Source organism: Theobroma cacao, chromosome 4 (assembly GCF_053813885.1).
Source record: "Theobroma cacao isolate CCN51 chromosome 4, ASM5381388v1, whole genome shotgun sequence".
In the NCBI taxonomy this organism is placed as follows: Eukaryota; Viridiplantae; Streptophyta; class Magnoliopsida; order Malvales; family Malvaceae; genus Theobroma; species Theobroma cacao.
The window spans coordinates 22,790,459-22,796,270 of NC_142642.1; the positions used below are offsets into that span (position 1 = coordinate 22,790,459).

The 5,812-nt window shown below is 30.9% G+C and overlaps 1 pseudogene; it reads right to left on the reverse strand.

The window, feature by feature from the left end:
* Window positions 1-381: 381 nt before the first annotated feature.
* Window positions 382-2,924, reverse strand: LOC148763174 (large ribosomal subunit protein P2B pseudogene; annotated as a pseudogene).
* Window positions 2,925-5,812: the final 2,888 nt, after the last annotated feature.

Genomic DNA, 5,812 nt, shown 5'->3' on the forward strand with positions numbered 1-5,812 from the left:
GCATGACCAATAACAAGCTAACCCCCCCTCCCCCCTAAAAAAAAAAAAAGAGCAACCAAGCACCATTAACTAGAAAGCCAACAATAGTAGTACTTTGTTTCACCTTGCATATTAGCAAAAAAACAATAAAGAACAGTAGCAAAGTAACCCCAATGCTTCATCATAAGTAGTATTTCAACCACATACCACCCCCCAAGGTTGACAAAAAGCCATAAAACCCAAAAATAAAAATAAAAATTAAAAACAATAACTAAAATGTTAATGTTTTCTAAACAAAACTTCCCAAGTTCCAAGCTCTAATTTGAACGGAACAAAAAAAAAAACATATAACATATAATCTTGTAAAACTCTTGAATGTAAACACGCCTACATTTTCAGCTTTTAGTCAAAGAGGTTAAAACCCATATCATCATCAGACTATTTCTTCTCCTCAACCTTCTCTTCTTTCTTGGTCTTAGTAGTAGGTGTAGCATTATCGCCATTGCCACCAATAGCAGGAGCAACAATGGCTACAACAACACCACCACCACAAAGGACTGAAGCCAATTTCTCCCTTTCAGTTGCAATTAACTTGGTAATACCCTTGGCCTTAACTTTAAACAAGAGCAACTATATCTTGTCATCTTTAGCCTTAGATCCAACTGATCCAAGCTTCAAATCATCGACAGAAGGGCTAACATTCCCTCCCAAGATGAAAAGAAGTACTTAACAATCACCTTCCAATACTACCTAATCAAAGAGCTAGAAAGGTAACATAAAAGGTTCCGAGAAATGGGCATAGACTTTGACTTACAATACTCGTACCAAAAAAAATAGAAATTAAAGAAAAAATAAGGGTACTTATGAAGATAGATAGAAAAAAAAACAGAAAGAAAGTTGAGTCAAATGAAAGTGGAGAGAAATATGATGGGGAAAAAGATGACTAAAAGCAATAATCAATGGATGACTAAAAGCAAAAATCAATAGTCTCTTTTCATAAAGAGAGAAAACTAAGACAAGATTAGTGAAGTCAAACAAAAGAATAAAGATATGGTTATTTTAGTCATTTTATAAAATCTTTTAATGACATTTAGGGTTTTAGGATGAACTGCCCATTTCTCATACTAATGGACCTAGACTAAATTATGGTCAAAATCTACGGGGTAAGGATATTTTACCCTTTGATTCATGCTAAATTATTTATGGGTATGTTTTGTGAATTGTGGACGCAGGTGATTGTATTTAATTTTTTAGTTAATTGGACAATTAGTATTTGGTCAAAGGTTGAAGCTGGACTTCTTACTTGGTTAAAGTGATCAAATATTTTTCGCACTCTTGTGGTTATGAATGTAATTTAGTTGTCAAATTTGCAAGATGAATTCCAATTTTTCTCATAATTATAGTTATTTTTTTCTCGATATCTTTTGGTTAGTTGGATTTAGAAATATTTTTAATTAATGTAGTTAATGGAGTTGGAGCATCTTGTGACATTTTCTGAACTATTCAACTACAAGCATAAACATTTAACGAGAGTCGATTTTGTTGACAACAAGTCAAAAATTATTAGTGTCCATGTAATTTTATTTATTCATACTTTAAATATTGACAATGATTACCTTAAATATTAATCAATTTCCTTACTCAGTTATATGATTGATAATCATTCTTTACTTTTTTGTAAGAAAACTATATTTTTGCTATCATATAGAACTATATTGAGGACTCTTCTTTTTAGTCGAAGTTAGATTCACAAGCTTGATCTCAAGCAATAGGTGAGTTATAGATAACTTGGATTCATGTATATGGGTTTGATACTACTATGCCTACTACAATTTTACATTACGCAACACAACCTAATGTACCAATTCTAAGTCAGCATGTGGCCCTTCCACCACAACTACTTACCATCAACAATAGTTACAAGAAAGTCATGCAAATAGAAAATAAAATTGAAAGCATGTAAAAGAATATAAAGGATATTAATAAGAACATGAGAAACATGATGGACTTTATGAAAAGAATGATGCACATAATGAGAAGTATTGTTGGTCCTTCGTGACTTCAATTGGAAATTCCAATGTGGGGGAAAATGCAATAGGAGATGATAACGGATTACTGACTTAAAGACTTGATGCATCCACATTTACATGTTTCAAATATGTAAATTTGGAACTTTTTTACTTTTTATTGTAAATGTAGGATATTTTTGTGAGATTATAATTAATTTGAAATAACAATTATTTAAATTTTTTTCAATTTTAATTTAAATTTTTATTGGGACATCAGATTGAAATATGAGTCATTTTTTTTGAAATTTTAAAAGGTACTTAATTTTTATCCATAATTCTACACAGGTTCATTAGTATTGAAATAGATAGTCTGTTCTAAAAGAATATAATTCGCTAGACACATAAGTCCTACTGTTAGTCGACTGTTAGTGTTTCTGTTAGTTAATGATGTGACAATATTTTTAAGACAATTTTACCCTTAATCAGAGTGTGAAATTTGGTTTTTTAGCATAAAAAATGAGAGGATTTTTCTCTTTTTTAGGCACATTGAGCAAAATCAAATTCATTGGGGAGTCATGAACTACACAACAATCTTGCCATTAGAATCTCAATACTTTTAGAAAGAAGAAAATATGATTAATTGCTTTTCAAAAAAAAAGATGATTAGATTATAGATTTATATCATTAGCCACACTAATGCACTACCAGCACAAATTCCTAACTTATGAAAATAAAACCATTTAATCAAAAACTAAAGTGCATTTCACAATGAACTAAATGTCCAAAAAACCATCACCCTTGCTTTTGACTTTACAATAATTGTCAAAAACCAAAAAACCTGAATAGACCTGTACATTCAAAACAAACTAAGAATTGACATCCCTTTTCGCACCATAGCATCACTATCCACCAACCTTCTAGTGGGATATCATTCATCCAATGTAAACTTAAACCTCATAAAAAATCCAACAACAAATCAAGACATATTCAGAACATCCAACCATCAGAGACAACATTAATCCCAAAAACCATCAACAACATCAACATCCCTCAAAGCAATCAGACATAATCAAGGTTGTTCCTTTTTAGACTCATTTGCAATTGGGTCATCAAGAATAGCAATATTGAAATCCCAATATGACTCAAAAAAAGAAGATTTCTCACCATAAAAACCATTAAATAGATCAAAATCTTTGTTTTTTAAGATCCCTAATATCTCAACTCACGTCAATGGTTGAGCAACAACAAGAACAGTAACAATTGAGATCCGCTAGCAAAGTGCTCTAGTTCAGTTGAAGAGAAGGTTGCCTTGTATGTCGGCTTGGAGCTAAAAGAGAGTGAAGGAAATCATGTTGTTTGATGAAAACTGACAAGAGAAAGAAAGAGGAAAAAAACAAAGGAAAAAAATAGAGAAAAAGAAAAAGGAAAATTGATAACAGGTTGATAAAGGGAAGTTCACTATTTTGAAAACCAAATAAAACTTTAACCCTAATCTATAGTGTGAGGAGAGGTTGAAAAGAGAAAAAGGATGAATGGAAAGTGGCCCATTGAGCAATGGGTATTTTAGACATTTCATTTTATCCATTAACGCCATTTATACTTTTAGAACGGACTGTCTATTTCTAATATTAATGGACTCACATGGAATAATTAGCAAAACTTAAGAAGGTAGGAGTAATTTATCCAATTTTAAAATATTTTCAACCTAAATTCAAGTCATTTTTGACAAAAAAACAATTTTGATAGAATTTTGCAGCACTCTTTATAGAAGTTTAAGGCATTTTTTATGAAATTTTAAGGCATTTCTAAAAAAGATATTTAGATGTTTTTTTATAGAATTTTTAGTCAATTCAATGGAGTTTTAAGGCAATTCTGACAAACTTTTTAGGCAATTTTATTGAAAATTTTAGGCATTTTTTATGGAATTTTTTTGATATTCCTAATAAAATTTTAACTCTAACCTTTTAATATTATTTAATATATTTTATTCATTATGGATGGAATATATAGCATTTCCAATGAAATTTTTCATCCATAAAGCTTCCATTAATTCCAACGAAATTTTACATTTTTAACATAACACACTACCAACTAAGATTTTTCCAATGGAATTTCTATGAAAAATTTCGTTGAAAAACTGTAAGGAACAATTGCATTTTTTGTAGTATAAGTTGCCCTTATGCCTTAAAAATATCTATATAAATTTGCATATTTTTGCACTAACACTTGCATTTTAAAAATGTGTTTGTAAAGGGGGTTCTTGTGATAGGGAAATGAAATGTTGTAAACAAGTAAAAAGATGTACTAGAGGCGACGGAGAGAAAGATTGGAGTAATTCCTAAAGTACTGAATCTTGTGGCACGTGGAAGAGAATAGGTGAGTAGTAGAGTAATATTTAAGATAAGTAATGAATAAGCAAGTAGTAGAATAACCATGTTGCAAAAGTAGTAGAGTAAGACTAAAAATAGATAGAGAATAGGCGAATGGTAGAGTGAAGCAAAGAAAGACTAAGTGGAAGAGGGTTAGAGAGAAAAATTTAAAAATAGAAGCTTTGAGTGGAATGTGCTATACTAGCTCCCAAAATATCTCCCCAAATGAAATGTGAAAGTGCTATTTATAGAACTAGAAGAAAGGGTTACTCAAGAAGAGCTTTAATGCACATTTCTTGAGAAGAGCTTTAATGCACATAATGGGTAATAGTTTCTAAAACCCACTATGTGGATATTAAAATAGTGATTTTATTGCATATAATGAGTAATGATTGGAAACTCATTATGTGATCATTGAGGAATGAGTGTTTTATGACTATTAATAATGTAATAAGAGTTATTCTCGAGTAGAAGATAAGAGAGAATAGGTGTACGTGAAAAGGTACACAAAAACGAGGTAAGAGAAGAGGTATATGTGAAAATGTACAAGAAACAAAGTAATAGAAGAAGATGTACGTGAACAAGTACAAGAGAACAACTTAAGAGTGAGATGAGAGAGAGAAACACTTGTACTTGAAAAGGTACAAGAGAACAATGTAAGAGAGAAAAACACTTGTACTTCAAGAGAAGGTTGAGAGGAAGAACTCTTAACTACTTTCATTTCTGAGTCACCAAGCCATAACTTTTCAAATTATCTCAAGGTGAAAGTAATCCATGAATCCTGCCACGTATTCCAGGTTACTTTTATTACTATCCACATGAAGTAATTGTTCCATTTGTATTAATTATTCCGTGAAATAGTACTCCACTTATCTTAGTTGTTTCACTTGAAGTAGTACTTCACTTGTTCTAATTATTTCACGTAAAACAGTGTTTCACTTGTTATAATTTTCTTCATTATTTTTTGTTTAACATTACACTACTCTAAAACAACTCTTAAAAGAATAATAAGTTAGTAATCAAAATCATATGTAGATGTTCATTCTAGGTAATTTCATTTTGAATCTTTATATGCATTTTAGACTGAGCTTGACAAAGATCACATCTAGATTCTTGTGAGAAGTTTAGAGCAAATTTTATCCCCCAGGATCCACATTACGGCCTGAATGTCCTTCAGTTAGCATTATGCAAGTAATAGAAAAGAAAAAAGTGAGGGGATAGATTAGTCATAGTACAATGGTGAACCCACCTCTGGGTCCTTGTAATACGTGAAAGTATAAATTGCCATAGTCTAAAAGATTTGAAGGATGGTAGAGAAAACAAGCGACAGCTTCTTAAATATTTCTTGTCCTTCTGCTACTTGAATCTAATTTTCATTGATAATGTTAAAACCAAACATACCTGAAAGGGAGTGTCCTTTTCTTGGGTATGATAACAAGCAAAATAACAGTACTT